At 40.9% G+C, this 22,259-nt stretch overlaps 1 protein-coding gene and 1 non-coding gene across 3 annotated transcripts in view; one reads left to right on the top strand and one right to left on the bottom strand.

The window, feature by feature from the left end:
- Positions 1-22,259, bottom strand: part of XPO6 (exportin 6) — a 134,664-nt gene that overhangs the window by 95,201 nt on the left and 17,204 nt on the right. The window lies entirely within an intron of this gene.
- LOC114007770 (U2 spliceosomal RNA) lies at positions 6,720-6,910 on the top strand. The gene has a single exon (XR_003549354.1). It is a non-coding gene; the product is annotated as a U2 spliceosomal RNA (small nuclear RNA).

The raw sequence follows: 22,259 nt of genomic DNA, 5'->3' as shown, positions 1-22,259 counted from the left end.
GCGGGGTGCCCATCCCCTCTGGGGGGTGATTTCTCGCTTTCTGTCTCTATGTCTCTCTTTCTGGCGAACGCACGCGCCCTATAGCAAATCTGTTATATGTCAAACTGTAATATACCCTTGAGGGCTCTACCTGATCATTTGTTTTTGTGGAGACTGAAGAACTTCAGCCATCTCTGTATATAAACCAACCCTGCTGGTAATGATTACAGAAACTGAATCAGGCTGGCACAAGCCCGTTTACATCAAGTAGCACATACAAGAAAGATACACACAACATGGGGCCACAATCAGTGCCAGGCACAACTATCTCTCCCCCTTCTGCCTGTCATGGTATAACAGCTATGCGGTGACAGCTGAACTGACATGCTGAGTAATGAATTATTGTATAATACTTTCACACTTGTGAGTTTGAGGGACTTTCTTATCTGTATTTTATATTTATGACAAATATTAGCCCTCTACTCCTCTTCCAGACCCCTTTATTCGCTTACCTGAAAAATATTCTTGACCTGGGACCAGATGGTGGCACAGTAGTAACATAATGCTCTATGGGACTGACACAGATGGGAAGGCTGAGGGTTCATATCAGAAAACCTTCCTGAACAGGCCAGAGGCACGCATGCCAGTGGTCAAGGGCAGACTGAGACTGGGAATAGATCATGGTGCTAAGATCCTTGGGGGTGCTTGTCTCTGTCTCTCTCACTCACGAAAGAAATAAATATTGGGTTGTCAGAAAAGTAATGATTTATTTTTCCATGTCTTCTATGCAAATGTTAAAAAAATACAGAAAAATACCCTTGGCTTCTAGCCTAACTGTTTTATTAGGATTTACCCAACTTTTTGAATGCATAAATAACTGGAAAGTAAAGTTAAACCAAGACTGCTTCAGTCTCAGTAGTATAGGTGGTAGAGCACTGCTATATAATCCTGGCACCCATGGGAGGAACATGTTCAGATCCTGGACTGCCCTGACCACACCAGCACACACCCATGAACTTCACTGGCTGGTAGGATGGAGAGGGATTACAATGTAGCAAGATCTTATCAAGGGAACCTGCCCCCCACCCCTCCTCTCCTTCTGATCATGAAAAAGATAACTAAAACTTAAAAAAAAAAAAAAAAGACAGTAGTCTCTTTAAATCTGTTTCAAGTATCTGGGTTGATCAAAACAGCCTCACACTGTTCTGACTTTATAAGTAAATGTTATAAACTCAAACTTCTAAAATGAACTTATAAAAAACAAAAGGATGCTTTGGTCTGTTCCATAAATTGAATTTGGTGTACCATTTCATTTGAGAAAAGAATATGCTGCTTAAAATAAAAAGGCTGTGGGAAGATTTAGAATAAAGGAAAACTGTACATGTTAAAGTAACTCACTGCCAAAAAATAAAAATAAACATAAGTCAGAAATATCAGGGCTGACAGTGGTGTTAACAGTAAAATGCAATGCTCTGCAAAGCTGTCCCACATGGGAAGCTTCCAGGTTCACATATGGAGACTTCCCTGAGTATGCTAAGAATATATGTGTCCATGATGCAGGGCTGGCTGAGGCTAGGGGTGGATCACAGTGCCAAGTCCTTATTGGGAGTTCTCTCTCTCTCTTGCTCATGAAATAAATAAAAAATTGTGGCATTCTCTGCGGTAATCCCATATGGGAAGGTTCCTAGTTCAAGCCCAAGACCACAGTGAATATGCTGGACATGTGCCTGCCCATGACTCAGGCCTGGCTGAAGGTGGGGAGTTAGGGGAGAGTGTTTGAATCTCAGTGTCAAGATGCTCCTGGACATGGCATGTTCACTCCCTCTCTCACTAAAAAAAATAATTTAAAAAAAAATTTTTTTTTTAATAATTAAAAAAAATGTTTCAAGGGACCAGCAGGTGGCATAATGGCTATGTCGCTGAACTCCACTGTGGCACATCGCCCGTGGAGTACGTGGCTTAAACTTAAGCCAGGCGCGTGTACATGCGTGCCCAAGATCCCGAGAGGAGAATGGAGAAGGGATTGCAGCATGGTCATCTCCCCGGGGGATGATTTCTCGCTTTTTGTCTCTCTGTCTCTGTCTTTCTGGCGAGCACAGGCGCCCTCTCGCAAAAATCTCTAAAAAACAAAAAAAGTTTTAAAAAGGTCAGTTCTACAGCCTAGATCCCTGGGATCTGGCTCCCTAGGTTGACTGTGACTGACTATGGTTCAAATTCCAGCCTTGGTAGCTTGAAAACCATAGCTGACCTGTGTGCATACGTGCCCAAAATCCTAACAGGAAGGGAAAATGGAGGAGGGATTGCAGCAGGACCACATCGCAGTGTTGGATGTTTTCTCCCTCTCTGTTTCTCTGTCTCTGGCAAGCACATGTTCACACTGGCAAGTAAAAGAAAAAGAAAGTTGAACAAATAAGAAAGAGAGGGAACAGCAGGTGGCATAGTAGTTAAAGAGCTGGACTTCCAGGTGGCCGACCCCATTTCAAGCCCTGGACCAGTAGCTTGAAAATCACACCAGGCACACGTGTGCATGTGTGCCCAAAATCCCAAAAAGAGAAAGAAAGAGAAGGGACTGCGGCATGGCCACCACCCCTGGGAAATGATTCATAACTTTCCCTCTCACTGTTTCTGTTGAGTGCACATGCCCTATAAAAAAAATTTTTCTAATTAATATTGAGTCATCAGAAAAGTCATGACACATTTTTGCATAAAAAATATATCATGACTTTTTCAACAACCCAATAAATAAAATAGAAACATCTGTTAAACTAAAATCAGCTATTTAGTAAAAATAAATCAATAGTTCTTCTGGAGCCAAGATGAATTCCTAGAACTAAAGAACATCCTCAAATCACACCTGAAAACAAAGAACATTGGGGCCAGCAGTTAGCGTGGTGGTTAAAGGCAGTGGATTCCCATACAGACAACCACAGTTGGAATCCTGGACCTGGCAGCTTGCTTTCTCCCTTTCTATTTCTCTCTCTCTCTCTCTCTCTCTCTCTCTCTCTCTCTCGTCAAATTAAAAAATAATAACAACAAATACAATTAAATAAGCAATTCTTTTAAATTAAAAAAAAAAGAGAGCACATACATTCCTCATATCATAACATTCCTCTTCACAACATTTTCTTGGGTTGAATCATTTTAAATAGATCCTAGAAAAACCCTGAGCTTATCATATCCAGGCAATCAACTACCAAAGTTGATTTTGTATTGGCTAATGGGGCAGAGGTTTATGAATTTACTGACTACTGGCAATTTCCTGACAATTCCCCAAAAGAAATCACTCTATCTCTAATCCCAGTTCTACCTACTACACACTTCTCTGCCCTCAAGAAACAAGGTCCCTGTAGAAAATGGAAAGACAAAACATTCTTCATGAAGAATAACAAATGTTCCAGTCGAATGACAGCTACAAGAAAAAGAAACTCCAAAACCCAATCCAGAGGCATCACTAGGGGTTTCTCAGTAAGAACAAATGAAGTGTTGTTTTGTGTTTTCAGTCCCTTCTATAACTGCAACACTAATACTCACCTCATATAAGATCAATAAGGTGACCCACATTAAATTGTTATGCAACCATAAGGAGTTAATCTATCTGTAGTTAATGGTAGCCCTCATTTTTATTTGGTCTTAAATACCAAATGAAAACAGAACAAAGCAAAACGAGAGAAATAGTTAGGTCTATTTTTAAACTAGACTTATGCCCTCAGGCTCAAAGGCTTTGGTCCCAAACATATCTAGTAAAGCTTTTCAAACTTGATTTCAAAATAAAACCATGTAAATTTAAAGGAGGGGTTTAAAAAAAAAATAGGAGGCTGAGGGGGTGGCAGGTGGTGTGGGCCTGGTCATATCATAATCCTTTTTCCTCCAAGTTCTTATCTTGTCAGGATCTTGGCCACACAAGCACATGTATGGTAGATTTTGAGGAAAAAGGATTATGACGTGACGAGGCCCCACTGGGGAGTCTTGCTCTGTCTTTCTTAAACACGAGCACAAACACGTATGAATGTACTACAAGATTAAAAAAAGAAAAGGCCAGTGGGCCCAGCTACAGTGGCACAGACAGTAGGGCACTACTACACAAGGCTGGTGCCACATGAAACCCAGATTCAGATCCCAGACCAACCCAAGAAGCTGAGAGAGCTCAGTGCAATGGCACATGCCTGGAATACTGGCTAACAGAGAGGCTAAAGGAAGAATGGCACCAGTAAGACCCTGTCAAAAAAACTGTTTTCTTCCTCCTCCATGCACTTGCACTCTCTTGCTCATCCTTTCTCCCATTTAAAAAAAAAATAAAATAAAAAAAGGACCGATAAATAAGTTATAGAGGGACTGAAAACACAAAACAACACTTCATTTGTTCTTACTGAGAAACCCCTAGTGACCGATAAATAAGAGTTCAACCTCATTAGTCATCAGAGAAATACCAATAAAAATAAGAAGACAGTGCTACATATCCACCAGAAGCACTAAAATTAGAAAGACTGACAGTAACAAGTGTTGGTGAGGATGCTAACCAAGGAGGACACACATATACTGCTGGTGGGAGCATAAACTGTCAAGCATTTTGGGAAACTGTTCAGCAACTAAATATATGCCTATCTTATGACCCTGCAATTTTACTCCTTGATATAACTCAACAGAAATTTTTACATATGTACCAAAAGAAATGTACACAAGAGAACCAGCAGTTAGCATAATGGCTATGTCGTTGGACTCCCACGTAGCTGACTGCGGTTCGTGTCCCGGACCCGGTGGCTTAAAACTCACACCGGGCGCGTGTGCGTGCGTGCCCAAGATCCTGAGAGGAGAATGGAGGAGAAGGGATTGCGGCGTGACCATCCCCTCTGGGGGGTGATTTCTCGCTTTCTGTCTCTGTGTCTCTCTCTGTCTGTCTGGCGAGCGCACTCGCCCTATAGCGAAAAAAACCTCTCCAAAAAATAAATAAATAAAAATAAAAAGAAATGTACACAAGTGTTTACAGTACAATTACATATAATACCCAAAAAGTTAAAAAGAACTCAAATGTCCATCACCAGTGGAATGGATAAATAGTGGTCTATTCATGTAGAATACTGTTAAGATAATAAAAACAAATGAATATTGCATGCAACGACATGGATAAATTTCACAGGACATTGAGTCAAAGAAGCTAAAACAAAATTTAAAACTGCCAAGACACTTTCTTCCATTATTCATTTTATATATTAACCTTAAAAAACAAGCAAAACTAATCTATGCTGTTATAATCAGAATAATGGTTATATTTGGGAAATTCTGAAATTCTAGTAATATACTATTTCTTTATCTGTGAATTAACAAGGATGTTCACTTTACCTTACAATTTGTGTACTTCAACTTTAAAAACTTAGTGTTATACTTATTTTTAAAATTCAGGTTGATACTCAAACTCTGAATTTAGAAATTATGTCTTTCTGAATAGTACAATTATTCAGAGCAATGTGAGGACCCTACAGTAAGCCAGCAGGTAACAGTCTGGGTATAAGGCTCCTGGATCCCTAGGTAGCACTACCTATCTGTCTTCAGAGCTGCCAGGGTGGCAACACAAGTACAAGGGCCCCATAAACTCAATCTTCTCCCAACAGTTACAGGGCTCAGGGCTCACATGAACAGCATATGGCATACAGACTTAAAACTAAAATCCTTAGGTAGCTTGGCTCAGGATACTCTTGGAGAGCTGTGTACATATCTAAAACAAATCAAACTCTTCTGTTCCAGAAACAGTTAAAACCTGCAAGAGTCGATGAACTCTCAACTGTGCCTGCCTTCACTTTATCTCCTCCTTTCATTGCACTGCTCATACATTAGCAGTTCAGAGACCTATGCTATTGAGTCACAAAACTAAGTCAACCAAGGCCCAAACTGCCTAATATATTAAATGAAAAACCTAAAAGAAGCAGGGTCATATAATCTAAAATCTTCTTAAACTCATTTCCATATTCTGTATACCACAACAAAATAGCAGATTTGCAGACTCTTATTTCACACTGCTTCACACTTTTCCTTTTTTTTTTTTTTTTTTTTTGGGGGTTTTTTTTTTGGGGGGCACTAACCCCCCAGCCAGAAAGACAGAGAGAGACAGAGAGACAAAAAGTGAGAAATCACCCCCCAGGGGGGATGGCCATGCTGCAATCCCTTCTCCTCCATTCTCCTCTCAGGATCCTGGGCACATACGCCCTCGTGCCCAGCGTGAGTTTAAGCCACCAGGTCTGGAACTCAAACAGCGGTCGACTACATGGGAGTCCAGCATTGAAACCATTAGGCCACCAGATGGTCCCTCTTTTTTTTTTTAAAGAAGTTTTTGCATTAGGGTGTATGCGCTCACCAGAGAGAAACAGACAGAGAGAATGAGAAGGAAAATGTGAAATTACTCCCCGGGGGAAATGGCCACATCAGAATCCTTCTCCTCCATTCTCCTCCTAGGATCCTGGGCACATACATGCCCACATGATTTTCAAGCCACCAGATCCAGGATTCGAACCATGGTGGGCCATGAGGGAGTCCAGCAATATAACCGCTATGCCATCTGCTGGCCCCCACACTATTTCTTAGATTTGTACCTTTTCCTTTACCACTAATTATTTACCTGGTTGCCTTGATACCAGCATTTCCAATTCCAATCCAATCGTACTTCATTGCCAGATAAATTTTCTCCATACAGATTTTCTACCCCAATTATCCTAAAGCTAGCTTTAAAGAGCCTTTAAATTTGTGCCAATATCACTTCTCAGCCTTTTGGGTAAGATCAAGTGCAGTATCTGTTCTTATCAGGTTAATATCCGATACGTCCTCTATCCGAGGACAATATATTAAATGGATTTTTGAACATAGGAGATGAAATAGGAGCTTGCTCCACCCACTCCACACATCGACCTGGTATTGCAGTACTTCCAGGAATAGTGCAAGAATAAAAATCTGTACCAACTGAGAAACTCAGCTATTTATTCAATAAATTCAACACTAAGACAGACCCTGCAATACAAACATGAATAAGATAGTCCCTAACTTCAAAGAACTGGAGGTGGTCTGGGTAAGAGAGGGCAAATCTATGAATTAAGAAGTAGATGGCCATTTTGCTGGCACAGCCATAATGCATTGCTCAAGCAACGTGGATCTATATGGACATCACAGGTTGAGTTCTCCAGTCCACACATACACCAGGTGCACGTACCCTGATCCTGACTGGTTGGAAAGGCTGGGGGTGGATCACAGCATCATGAACCTCTTAGCAGCTCTCTCACTCACTTGTGAAATGAATGAATGAATAAAATGTTAAAGAAAAAGGAAATAAACTTTGAAAAAATGTAAGCATGATAGTTTACATCCTATAGTAGGAGCATATGAATAAATGACTTCAGGAGCCAGAAAAGTACTGTCTGAAGAAAAGCTTCACAGGCTAATGGACAGTAACACATCCCTGTGTTCTGAAAAATGCAGACGTTTACTTGGATGAAAATAAGAATGAAAGTATGCCTGATTCAACATTATTCACCACTTCCTTGACATCACTCTGGTCTGGACACTCATGATCTCACAGCAAATGCCCAGTCCTATTCTACATTTGCTACCTGGACTTATAGTCTAACCTTCAAAGTTTACAGGTGACATGGTGGTTAAGGGTGCTTGACTCCCACATGGCTGACCATAGTTTGAGTCCTAGGCCTTGCTTTTGTACTTTCCTTCTCTGTCTCTCTCTGGTGAGCACATGTGCCCTATAGCAAATTATAAAATAATAATAACAAAACTAAGTAAGTAATTAAGTTTACAGTGTAGATACCGCTTCCGCCTTCCCTTTTGTCTTTTCTCTTTGTCTTGTAATCAGAGTTGTGCCCAAGGTATTGTTCTCTGGTCATTTCAGAATGGCAAAAATAGTTAAAGAATGCAGGCTCTGGGGTCAGTTTCCCCAAGTTCAAATCTAAATACACCTCAACATTGGCCTTGTTATTTAACCCATCACTTTTTCCTCCTGTGCATAACTGGGTGTAGTGGCAGTGCCTTCCATATCATGTTGTTCTGAGGATTAAATAAAATAATCTATGTAAAGCACACAGTGAACACAATGACAGGCATAAAGGAAAGACTGAATCTTTTCGCTATCTCTATTAACACTTCACAGATACTAGGTTTCTCTCACTAGAACTTAAACTGTCTAACAAGAGATTCTGCCAAGTATGTTTGTATTTCTTACAACATCCAGCATGGATTGGTGCTCAAATATTTTATAGACCAAATTCAGGAGAGTAAAAGGAACAGGAAGACTGTTGGTATCACTTTCAGTTTCTCCAGAATACTTGTAATTCCTACAAATTTAAGATACATGTAACTCCACTTAAATTTCCTCCTTTATGAACTCTGATTGTAATAACTTTTGTTCACAGACTCAATGGATCTGGTTTGAAAACAGGAGACTGCTAATAATTTATCTTAGAAAACACTGAGACTGAAAGTGAATAATACAGTGCTTTGCCCCTTATTACAAGGCACCTAGATGATGGTTTTCGCAAATCCTGATTAAATCTATAGCATTCTACCTAATGACCTCTGAAACAACCCCTCTGTACCACAAACTTTCTACAAAATTGGTACTGAGGGGAAAAAAATTATTTTTTAAACTTTTTTTTAAGAATTATTTAATTTAACTTTATTTATTTAATTTTTTAATTTGACTAGATAGGAACAGAGTGAAAGAGAAAGATGGAAAATGAGAAAGCAAGCCGCCATGTCCGGGACTCAAACCGCAGTTAGCCATGTGGGAGGCCAGTGCCCTTAACCGCCACACCACTTGCCAGTCCCAAAAATGATAATTGTTTAAAAATAATTATTTATTTTATTTTATTTACTCATTCATTTATTTTTTAGTTTGACCAGAGAGAGACAGAGGAAATGAGAAAGCAAGCCACCAGATTCAGGACTCGAACCCTGGTCGACCACGTGGGAGTGCCCAGCACCTTAACCACCACACCAACCTGCTAGTCCCCATGATACTTTTTTTTTTTTAAAAGATGCTTTTACCGTGCTTTCTGCCACTCTTTTCACAGTGTATATACTTCTAAGCAGGCCTTTTGTAACATGGCCTTCTTAATACCAAACCTCAACAAAATGAAGAGTCCTATTCAAATATCCTGTGGCAGGTCTAGACTCCATTTGCTTATATATAAGGAAGGTTTCTGAGAAAAATGATTCTGTACTAGCGCTAATCAGAATTAAAAGGCTGGTGAGATGCAATTAGCAAAGAAATTCAGTCTCATGTACATTTTTCTGAAAATGTAATAGGATTATCACAAACATGTAAACTTTCAAATGAACACTTTTGTTCTCCCTGGTACCCTTAAATACTGCAAAAAAAGAAACAAGGAAAAAAACTCCTTGGTCTGTGGACCTGCACACAACTATAAGATGAAATACTAAGCTTAAACTAATACACATGAGGGCCAGCAGGTGACATGGAATTGTTAAGGAGCTGGATCCCACATGGCCAACTTCACGGTTCGAGTCTTAGACCCAGCGGCTTGAAAATCACACTGGGTAAATATGAACAAATGCCCAAAATCCCAAGAGGAGATGGGAGAAGGGACTGCAGCATGGCCATCTCCTCAAGGGATGACCGATCTCTCTGTCTCTATTTCTCTCTCTCCCTCCCTCCTTCCCTTGTTCTCTCTCTCATGAGCACCCACACTCTATGGGGAAAAAAAAAACTCAATGTGACAGTTATCTACCCATCCCCACATCCTGAAGTCACTCAGCCCAAAAAGCTAGAAAGCAGTGAAAGCCACCAATCAGGAGAAGGGCATTCAGAACAAGTCTTCCTTCCATCTTACCATCACCACTCTTTTTTTTTTTGTCTCTCAGCCTACGGATACTTTCCTTCTAAAACACAAAACCAAAAACATCATATTAAAGTAGAAATCTGTGCTTCACTATAAGAAGTTGGTGAAATCATTTAACCGTTCAAAGTCTAGCAGTCACTGAAACCAGAGGCACTGGTTTGACCAGCTCAAAGACTGGCAAGCTAGTGAGGGATGAGTCCCAACTCTCAGTCTCATCCACGTGGAAGTTGTTTCCTTAGCCCATCTGTGATAGAGGAACAGGGCAAACTAAACAGAGACTACATGTGCAAATATACACTGAAGTCATTAGCTCCTAAAAATTATATACAAAAGTTGCATGAAGGGAACCAGCAGTTAGCATAATGGCTATGTCACTGGACTCCCACGTAGTCGACCACGGTTCGCGTCCCAGACCCAGTGGCTTAAAACCCACGCCGGGCGTGTGTGCATGCATGCGTGCCCAAGATCCCGAGAGGAGAATGGAGGAGAAGGGATTGCGGCGTGACCATCTCTCCTGGGGGGTGATTTCTCGCTTTCTGTCTCTGTGTGTCTCTCTGTCTGTCTGGCGAGCACACACGCCCTATAGTGAAAAACCTCTCAAAAAAAAAAGAAAAAGGAAAAGAAAAGTTGCATGAAAAAAAAATGTCTCCTACTGAAGCAAAGAAATGGGAGTGACATAGCATGTTATAGGACAGTAGTTAGGGACAGAATGCTCTCCAGCACTCTACTAACACATGTCTGAAACTATCTACTAAAGTTATCCATTCGCCTCAGAAAGGCTTCTTGGTATCTCGCCTGCAGCTTAAATCTCAACAAAGCTTTTTTCTACTTTTCGCTAATGCTACCACGAAGCTGATTAATGAGAACATTCCTCCAGTATTGTCTTGGGTTTACACAAGTGCCCAGTCAGATTCTCACCGTAAATGAATAAAAGGAATCTGGTTACTGTCAGGATCATGAATTAGAAGTCAGGCATCTGGGCCAGAAGGCTCAAGTAGTTCCACTGTGGTAGTAATAAGGTCAAGGCAGCAAACGTTTCTCCCCACTGGGACCAATTAGAGGAAACATCTTTGTATACAGAGGACAGTACCCTTTATGCTGGGAAATCCTATCCATGTCCTACTGGGCAATACATCAAAACAAATTACCAATTAGCTACTAACACACAGATGCAATAGTTACAAAAACTCAGAACGACAAATTTAAAGAAGACTACAAAGTCAAGACAAGTAAAACTATACCCGATCCCAAACTGGACACTGTACTGGAAGGGGAAGAAATGCTACAAAGAACATAACTGGACCAACTGACAAAACTGGAATACAGATACTAGTTAGATAAAAGTAAGTCAAGGTTAAATTAATTGAAGTTGACAACTGTGGTTATGTAAGAGACTATCCATATGAGGAAATGTATTATACAGGGGCAGGGGGCCACTATGTTAAGCAACATATTATTAAATAACCTAGAGAAAAGAATATTAAGTGTGTGAATGTATTATGTATGTACCTATGTGTATGTAAATACACACGATACAGACTGTACAAAATCATAAAGCAAACAGGTTAACAGGTGAGTTGCGGTAACAGGTGCAAGGTGTTATTTTATTAATCATTCTTTACAATCTTTCTGCCAGTTTGAAATTATTTCCAAGTTAAAAGTTTCTTAACATCTCAGCTGCTCAATTGGTACTCTTCACCAATTGAGGACTGCTGCAAGTTGGCTAGACAAACGACAAAAATAAAGTGAGAAAATGGCATATTTGGAAGGAGAGTATTTTATTCTCTCCATGCCAGGTTTACTTTTCCCTATTGTTGTTTTGTTTTATTTTGTTTATTGACAGAGGGCAGGTACACTTTCCAGAGAAAAAAAGAGAGAGAGAGAGAGAAATTTCTAATGAAATATTACCACAGCACATTTCTCCATCTCATCAGGATTTGGGGCACTCACACACATTAAGCCCAACATTGTTTTCAAGTCATCAGGGCTAGGACTCAAACTGTGGTTAGCCACATAGGATCCAGCTCCCTCCACACAGCGCTAAACCACTGTACTATGTGGTCAAGCCCTTCACCTATTGTTTTGAAAAATGTTATACAGTCTAACATTAAAAATTTGGGGGAACCAGCAGTTAGCGTAATGGCTATGTCGCTGGCCTCCCACGTAGTCGACCGCGGTTCGTGTCCTGGACCCGGTGGCTTAAAACTCACGCCGGGCGCATGTGCGTGCGTGCCCAAGATCCCGAGAGGAGAATGGAGGAGAAGGGATTGCGGCGTGACCAGCCCCCCTGGGGGGTGATTTCTCGCTTTCTGTCTCTATGTCTCTCTCTGTCTGTCTGGTGAGCGCACGCACCCTACAGTGAAAATCTCTCCAAAAAAAAAAAAAATGTTTACAATGGGCCAGCCCATGGCCTGGTGGTTAAAGGAGTTTGATCTCACATGGCCAATCATGGAGTTTGAGTTCTGGACCCAGTGGCTTAAAAACATGTCAGGTGCATGTGTGTACATGCCCAAAGCTGCTGACAAGGTGAAGAAAAGGAAGAGAAAGGACTGTAATGTGACTATGCACTAGTGGGAGGGAGGAGGTGCTTCCCTTCTCTCTTGTTCTCGCTCTTGCACACACAAGTACATATGCTTTCTAGCAAAAAAAAAAAAAAAGTGGGGATCAGCAGGTGGCGTGGTGGTTAAGGCGCTGGATACTCCCACATGGCCGACCATGGTTCGAGTCCCGGACTTGGTGGCTTGCTTTCTTTTTTTGGAGAGATTTTTGCTATAGGGCGCGTGAGCTCGCCAGACAGACAGAGAGAAACATAGAGACAGAAAGCGAGAAATCACCCCCAGAGGAGATGGTCACGCCATAATCCCTTCTCCTCTGTTCTCCTCTCGGGATCTTGGGCACGTGCGCGCACGCACGCACACGCACCCGGCGTAAGTTTTAAGCAACCGGGTCCGGGACGTGAACAGCAGTCGACTACGTGGGATTCCAGCGACATAGCCATTACGCTAACTGCTGGTTCCCATGAATTACTCGTTTTTAACAAAGGAGCAAAGACAATGCAATAGATTCAGGAGAGTTAATAAATGAATGAATAAAATTAAATAATTTTTTTAAAAGAATTAAAATTTTTTTAAATTCTGCATCTACAGGTTGAACAATAACTGTATTCATTAGGAGCTATTATACATATATTTTAAATAGTTATATTTCAGTCAGATGGTTTTAATTAGCAAAAAAACTAAATGATAAAAATAGTTTATTCTGTGACAAATTATCTAAAATAAATGAGCAACACAGCCAAGAATAGGTTCACTCTTCACAATCCCATCTGCTTCTCTTTCCCAGGTACATATCTCAGGAAGATAAATGTTTATATTTCCATGACTAGTCAACTAGACTCAAAAGATACTTACTGAGCACATTAACACAAGGCAGGCTACCAAGAAATCCTAAAATGGGATAACGGAATCTTAAAACAGAAATAAACACCAGAGAACAAGTCCAACTTCATTTGACAGATGAGAAAATGAAACTCAGAGAATATCTTGCTCAAAGTTGGCTAATTACTGGCCATCAAAACACAGAGCAGGCCACCAAAGCTCTTTCCTAGTTCCTCTTACCCTTGCAGAAGCACAGAGGAGTGCGCTCCAAAGGTTTCTTAAGGATGATAAGTAAGCTGGCATTACCCAGAGTAGATGAAATCAGATGAGTGCACAGTTGACAGACCCTATAGAAGCAGGCTGCAGATCTAAAGTCACAATTAACACTACCATTCTTGTAATCAACCTCCCGTCAGCTGCTATTACCACCTGCACTGTTTAAAAGCAAGTCTCTTTAGTAAAACCCATACCACCTTCACCCTGAAGAGAATTCCCAGGCAGATCTGTCATTTTAAATAACAGTTAAAGTAGCATTTGTTAGATTTTGACAAAAATCTCCTGAGTATGTAACAGACTACTGAGAATTGGGGATTATAATCGCCTCCTTTTCCCCCTTCCAGGTTTTATCCAGTTGCTACAGTCTCAATAAATCAAGTGCAGGTCAAAGTCTAATGTCCTCCTTGCTACTGGCAAAAGCTGCACCTCCTCCTCATTGCAAACTAGCCTGCCTATCTATACCTCTCCCCATCCTACAGAGAAAGGCTGATTCTGGCCACAACAGGAAGGAAGGACACAGCGAGGACAAGCTTCTCTGGAGGGGTGAGCAGGTGAGAGAGGTCAAGCACAAAGCCAGGCAGGCAGTGTTCAAATGCAGTGACTTCATGCCTGCTAGATGGAGGCTGAGGGTTTGTTTAAGCACCAGTGTACCAAGCATATAAATCACCCTGTGGAAAAGAGAAAATGAAAGGGTGGAAACCACCCAAAGAACTGTCTCCAATACTATTCCCACCTGAGCTACAGATAACCCTGAATGTGGGTCAAAGCAAGGATGAGGGGACACTAAAAGGGTGCTTTCTACACAAGCAGTAAGAAAACTAGCAGGCTTCATGGGAACCAGTGCCATTCCGGAGAACCAGCACAACACAGCCGTAACAAGACAGGCAGAAAAAATACCAGGGTAGAATTAGGCCTGGTTCTCCAAGTATAACCTGTGTAACTCTGGGCAAATCCTACAAACTCCTGGAGTGCACTCTTATTAAACACGATCAAGTGTGCACACTGTGTTGATTATAAAGCAATATGCAACTGCTGGCTAATAAAGTCATCTTTCCCTCAGTGTAAGTTTCTCTTTCACAAACTTCATTTGTGGATTTGCTTCTATAAATGCAAAGTCCCCTAAATTGTTATCAGCTTATACACCAAGGGCCACCTCAATACTTCCATTTTTAATTCATATTCAGGCCCAATCATGGAAGGTTCTGAAAGTATCATGACAAACTGCCAAAGGGTGCCTGAGTATCCCACACAATGCAGACAGTGATGCCCAAGGGGACAGCTGCTGGAGGACCTGCCACGGTCTTCCGTTAAGTAGGAAGTGTGAGAGTATTACACAAGCAGAGATCTGTGTTCAGTAGGAAGTGACTCTTCCTGGTCAGGGTGAGGGGTCTAAATGCTCCTCCCATCACTATAGATGACAATAGCCACAAAGGGAGAAGACACTATAAATTGCTACAACCACAATCTTGTGTGCTCTGGGTTATGGGCAATACTACTAATCAATACAATTTTGTCCAATTAGCCAGCCCTGCCAAGAACCTTGGCCTAACTCACATCTTTGAATAATGGGAGTTGCCTGTACACTCTGGGCCATGGACTGTGCTAGTGTTTCACTGACTTTCACTCTCCAAGCACCATACTGTTTCTTCGTCTCTATTTCAGGATCCATTCTATCTACCCCAAAATCTACAGTCTTCTGTCCACTGGTAATAACTATAACTATTTCTTCCTAATGGTCAGAGCATAGGAATCTTTATCAACTAAACATGTGAAGTTTAAGAATGTTGCCATAGATGGGTTATCAACTTTCAAACCACAATGCACAAATTCAATCTTTTTTTGCAATGTTTTAAATGACACTGACAGGCCATACATCACATGATTTTTTTTTACATGAAATATCCAGAATAAATGCATCCATACAGACAGAATGCAGACTTCGTGGTCACCAGAAGTTGGGGAGACAGGGAATTGGAGAGTAAGTATTTAATGGATATAGGGTTTCCTTTGGAGTGATGAAAAAACTCTGAAGGTAATGAGTGGTAATAGCTGCACAACATGGTGAATGTCCTTTTGTTGCAGTTAGCTACAGGACGCATACACTCACTAGAGAGACAGAGGGAAGGACAGAGAGAGACATGTTTTTAATGTCACTGAACTGTACACTTTCAAAAGGCAAATTGGGAGGCAGCTCCATGACACAGCAATAAAACAATACTCAAAAGATGCAAGATCTACATGGGACTTTGGTTCAAATCCCCATTGCAGCAAGCCTGAAACAGGCCAGGTATTCATGCCAGTGCCTAAGATCTGAAGCTGCAGGACAGAAAGAAGGGGAACATTGTAACCAGATCCTTGAAGGGTGCTCCTCTCTCTCTCTCTCTTTCTCTCTCTCTCTCTCACACACACACACACACACACACACACACACACACACACATATGAAAGTACACCTCACTTAACCACCAGGGCACCTGCCAGCCCTTTATTGGTTCTTTTAATCAAACATTGTTTCTCCCATTCTTACACAATCTCTCGCTCGCTCTCTCTCACACTCTCACACACACACACACACACACACACACACTGTAACATGAATAAAGGAAAGAAAAAAAAAGTAAAATGGCAAGTTTGTTGTGTTTTGCAGTAAAAATAATCAACTTAGGACTAGAAAAAAATGAAAATACATTAAGGTACCAATTCTAATACATTAAAATAAGTACAGAGTAAATACTAAGTAGAATAAGCATAAAGGATCTGTCCCCTACAAACAGACAAAAACAAAATCTAACTTGGTGGTATTTTCTTTTTTTTAAACTAGTGATAACTTTTCTTAAATACACACAAAAAGATATTGAGAAACCATAATAAGACTTCCCTTTTTTTGTACAGGGTCTCACTATGTCACAAATCTCCTGCCTCTGCCCTGGCTGGGATGGTGGTCGAGGAATAGAACCAGACCTTCCATGTGGCTCAGCCTGTAGGGCAGGCCTACCAACACAGGCTACAGTGGTTAGGCAGAGAAGCCTTTTTTAACGTATTAAATTATGAAAAATTTTCTTAAGACAGTCCAATACTGATGAGTGTATTTATCTGTAGCTGGTAAGAAGAACAAACTTCTTCTGGAGATCATGTGAAATACCTTAAAAATGTTTATACAGGAGAACACTCATTCTCTTTTATAAATTGAAACAATGTCTGATTAAAAGAACCAATAAAGGGCTGGCAGGTGCCCTGGTGGTTAAGGGAGCTAGACTCCCATATGGCCCACAATGGTTCCAGTCCTGGACCCGGAGGCTTATTTTCTCACTCCACCCCCCCCCCACACACACACACACACACACATACTACGTCCCTCTCTGGTCAAATTAAAATAAATAAGTAAATAAAGTTAAATAAAATAACTCTTAAAAAAATCAATAAAGCCAAAAGATCTTTAAATTTATTGTAACTTTGTCTTTGGACAGATCAAATCCCTTAAATGTATTAAGACTAGTTTGATGGCCCAGTATATGATGTCTCTTGGTGAATGTTCCATGTGCACTTCAAAAGACTGTGTATTCTGCTACTGCTGGAGAGACCCACAGCAATAAAGTCAAACCAGATGGGTCTCTGGACTTTGAGCCTCCAGGAATATGAGCTAAATATCTTGCTCATTATAAAAAAATTTAATGTTCAAACTAAGTCTAAAACTATTCTAAAATAAAGGTTGTTTTTTTTTTTTAATCTTCATATTCTTGGGCCTTTCTGGGAATCTATCCTAAAGCAATTTTCTAAAATAAAGAAAAAGCTTTTTGCAAAGACATTAATCACATATTTATTTACCATGGCAAAAAAAAAAAAAAAGGAACAATCTAACTGCTTAAGAATCCATGCAATGCAATATTATACAGCCACTGTAAATATTTATGAAGTATTTAATGATTTGGAAAACCACTTATGCTGTAATGTAAAGTAGAAAGAGCAAAAGAAAAAAAGCTTTTATAGTGTGCTCACTCATACCTAAATAGTAAATATAAAAAAGACTAAAGAGAAGCAAACCAAAATGTTATTGAGGATTGACTCAAATGGCAGTAATTTCGTGTCTATTTTAATAGTTATCAAATATTCCATACAATTCAAAATACATGTTGCAATAAGGATAATAACTAAACAAAACCAAGAGGTGGCAGAAGTTCTGCAATTCTGTAGTAGTAAAAGTACCTACTTTAATTGCCAAACAGTACTAGAATGAAGAAGGAACAGAAATCGAGCTAAATCACTGGTCAAAGGTTGGCAGGCTTGGCTACTGCAGTTCTTTGTTTTGGTTTGGTTTTTTGTTTTTTAATAAATCCTTGTGGGAGCAGAGTACAGAAACTCTGTACTATTTTTGTAACTTCTCTAAGTCTAATATCATCGCAAAAAAAGATGTTTAAAATAAATCCTAGGTTGGGACCAGCAGTTAGCGTAATGGCTATGTCACTGGACTCCCACGTAGTTGACCGCGGTTTGAGTCCTGGATCCGGTGGCTTAAAACTCACGCCAGGCATATGTGTGTGCGTGCCCAAGATCCCGAGAGGAGGATGGAGGAGGATGAAGGAGAAGGGAGTGCGGCAAGGCCATCCCCCCCAGGAGGTGATTTCTCGCTTTCTATCTCTCTGTCTCTCTCTGTCTGGCGAGTACACGAGCCCTATAGCAAAAACCTCTCTCAAAAAAAAAAAAAATCCTAGGTAGATCACTCAATTTGTCTTTTTCTAAAAACAGAACACGGAATGTAGATGGACAATCTCCCAGACAATAAGGCACCTGGCTGACAGAAAGCACCCATGCTACCTATTAGAAGCCCTGTTCAACATTTCAAAGCTTTCTCTTTATACACTGGCCTAACACACTGAGTTGTTTCCTCCTTCCATGTGTATTTCTGGCTCTGCCCTTCTGCTGCTCAACCTCATACCCCAGACTCTAGTGACTTCTTATGTGTGCTTTGAAAACCAACTTAGTCATCACCTCCCCTATGGGGAAACCTTCCCTGAAAAAACCTAGCTAGCTCCAATTTTGCCAGGCTTTAAAAAAACCCTGTAAGTGCTCTGTCTGAATTTACTCCAGCACTGTATCATATGTTGAAATGTACAACCCAAAATTCAAGGATAGGAACGCCCAGAACTTCTATTCACCTTTTTCTATCCTTACATTCAATAGCTATAGACTAGATGAATTCCAAATTATTTTGTAACCCTGTTGGGAGTGATCCCCAAGTTTAGCAATAATGCATCCTCCTCCTGACTTTCTGTTTTGGTTAAGAATTACAAGTTTGTACACATTCCAATACATGGATTCACACAAATCAAGGATTTTCTCAGCTTTCTCTAAATAATCAGGAAGTTTGTGATGGTCCGGCACTCCAGGGCCACTCACTAGCCACTTAACTGATTTGCTCCAGACAACTCAAAGTCAACACAAGCCCTTCCTTTTCAAACATAACACATTACTTATCAAAGGCTTTGACAGTTACTGACAAATAGTCAAAAACACAAATGTTTAAATATCAAGGGTCTACAAGGTATCCCAATAAAAGCTGTCAATTCAAAACTCTCACTTTCAATCTATTCATCATTGAGGTATAATGGGGGGGGAAGGGTTCCTTACTATTTCTCAAAATGTATTCTTAAATTTCTTTGAGGCCTTTTCAAAAGCTTTCAAGTTTTTTTCTTCATAAGTCTCATTTATAGAAAAACCACAATGTGAATTTCCAGTACGTCTCAGTGAAGCATGTCTGTCTAACTAGCTCTAGACATGGACCAGTCACCCCACAGTAAAACAAGATGAAGACCACTGTGCTCCTCAAACATAACACGTGCCTGGATCTTTCATTTTCTCATGAAGACTGGGGCAACGAGGTGCTTTCTCCTCCGCCAGCACAAAGTGCACAAGCCCTCTGGCAAATTAAAAACAAAACAAAACTGGGATCAGCAGATGCTTACTAGTTACGTCCTGGGACTCCCACATAGACAACCATGGCCAAGTGGCTTAAACTAACTCTGGGTACATGAGCGTGAGTTTATGTGCCAAAATCCTGAGAGGAGAAGAGATTGTGGCGTGGCCATTTTCCACTCCCTTCCTGGCCCCGCAGCTTGCTTTCAGTCTGTCTGTCTGTCTCTCGAGCGAGCACAGCACATGTGACCTATAGCAAAAAATTATCTTAAAAAAAAAATTCTTCAGGTTTACTGAGAGCTGCTGCCCTAGGACAGATGCCTTCCTTTAACCAGATATGAACTCTCTACCATTAGGGGAATTTCAGTATAAAATTAGAGAAACTCTAAGCACGATTGGAAGCCTCTTCATAATGACCTCTAATATTCTAAATTCACCCTGGTTCAAACCCAACTAACAGAACCAGCAAAAGCAATTACCAGGAAGTCACCTCACCAAGGAAGTTCCACAACATTCTGGCAAAGAAACTGTTTTTTTACAATTAAGCCTGTGTTTCTAAAAGGTTCCTATGTTACGAAAAATAAATATGAAGCCAAGCAGTAGGGGAATATATGTCTGATTACATGAATCATCGGACAAAAGGTACATGTGTGATGGCTTGGATCACCAACACTGTCGTTGTATTTAAGTCAACAATGTTAGTATACATGACATGTTAGTGCTCTTGTTCTGGCTAAAATCAGCATGAGAATCATCCTGCAACTGCTCAACCTCACATGCAAGTTAGGCCAAACCAGATCAACTTCATCAACATTCTAAAATTATTAGCCAAGTTACATTCTTAATGAGAGAGATTTTTGCTATAGGGCACGTACATGCGCCAGAGAGATAGAGACAGAGGCAGAAAGCAAGAAATCACTCTTGGGGATGGCCACGCTGCAATCCCTCCTCCTCCATTCTCCTCTCGGGATATTGGGCACACATGCGCCCAGCATAAATTTTAATTTCCTGGGTCCACGCCTTGAACCACAGTCAATTAAGTTGGGAGTCAAGCAACATAACCATTATACCATCTGCTAGTCCTGCCAAGTTACATTTTTTAAACAAAATTGTTGGCCAATAGAAAAATGTACAAAGATCAGGTGATCAAGAATGTCTCCACTGACACAGGGCAAAAATACATATAGCAATAACATATTATAAGGTGTTCCACTTCACTCATAACTAAAGAACTGCACATGTAGTTCCTGAGTTGCCATTTTACCTTTCACATTAAAAAAGTTTTAACGATGTCAGCCACAAGGTGGAGAAACAGTAAGTAAGCCTATGGACAATACAGTTGTTTTTTTTTTTTTTTTTTGAGATGTTTTCTCTATAGGGCGCGTGCACTCGCCAGACAGACAGAGAGAGACATAGAGACAGAAAGTGAGAAATCATCCCCCAGGGGGGATGGTCACGCCGCAATCCCTTCTCCTCCATTCTCCTCTCGGGATCCTGGGGACACGCACACACATGCGCCCGGCGTGAGTTCTAAGCCACCGGGTCGGGGACGCAAACCGCGGTTGACTACGTGTGATTCCAGCGACACAGCCTTTACGCTAACTGGTGGTTCCCTGGACAACACAGTCTTTTTGAGGACTATCACAAACTACCAAAATTTTTAAATGTCCTTGCCATTTGCTCCACAACTCCATTTCTAGAAATGTATCCTACAAACTCACGAGTATGCAAAGACATGGTCAATCTGTTTGTTGTAGTATTGATAGCAGTAATAACAAACACTGGAAACAAATAACCAACCTTACGGATCAAGGTAAATATTGAGTTGCGGAAAAGTCAAGACATATTTTCACATAGAAAGGTGTGTCATGACTTTTCCAATGACCTAATATATATACTAAGGCAGACACACCTAGTTCCGAGGCAAATTGAAAAAGACAGATCCACACTAAGATCCACACTTGATTGAGTTACTAATTTCAGCCACTAGGCAGAAAAGGCAAGTCAGCGCTGAGGTAGTAGAGAGCGCCACATGAATTAGGCTAAGCAGACTTCAGTACAACATCACTCACTGGCACCTGAAGAAACATCTACAGGATTCTTAGGAAAAGAACGTATACTACCCATGATTACTACACCTAGCCAGGTTACCATTTGTGGACAAGAACAACACATACTTATTTTTAAGAACTATTTATTTAATTTTATTTATTTTTAATTAGCTAGAGGGCACATGCGCTCACCAGAGAGAGAGAGAGAAAGCCGCCAGGTCCAGGACCTGGGAACCAGCAGTTAGCGTAATGGCTATGTCGCTGGACTCCCACGTAGTCAACCGCAGTTCGCGTCCCGGACCCAGTGGCTTAGAACTCACGCCGGGCGCGTGTGCGTGCATGCCCAAGATCCCGAGAAGAGAATGGAGAAGGGATTGCGGCATGGCCATCCCCCCTGGGGGGTGATTTCTCGCTTTCTGTCTCTATGTCTCTCTCTGTCTGTCGGGCGAGCACAGGCGCCCTATAGCGAAAACCTCTCCAAAAAACAAAACAAAACAAAGCAAAACAAAAAAGCCACCAGGTCCAGGACTTAAACTGTGATCAGCCATGTGGCAGTCCAAGGTCTACAAAATCAGAGACTACAGCATAAGAATATCTAGACAAGATGCCCTTCAAACAGTAAGGCAGACATTCTTAATTCACCAAATAAGGCGCTCTATAAAAACTGACAATAAAATCCAGCGAACAAGGGTATGAATCAAATTAATCAAATTCAATATGGATAAACCATAGTTAAAACATCAATTGGAGGGAACCAGCAATTAGCGTAATGGCTATGTCGCTGGACTCCCACGTAGTCGACCGCGGTTCGTGTCCCA

The sequence above is a fragment of the Tupaia chinensis genome, unplaced genomic scaffold, assembly GCF_000334495.1.
Source record: "Tupaia chinensis unplaced genomic scaffold, TupChi_1.0 Scaffold000231_1, whole genome shotgun sequence".
Lineage (NCBI taxonomy): Eukaryota > Metazoa > Chordata > Mammalia > Scandentia > Tupaiidae > Tupaia > Tupaia belangeri.
The sequence above is the reverse complement of the archived record's forward strand: the minus strand, read 5'-3'. Positions and strand labels throughout refer to the sequence as shown.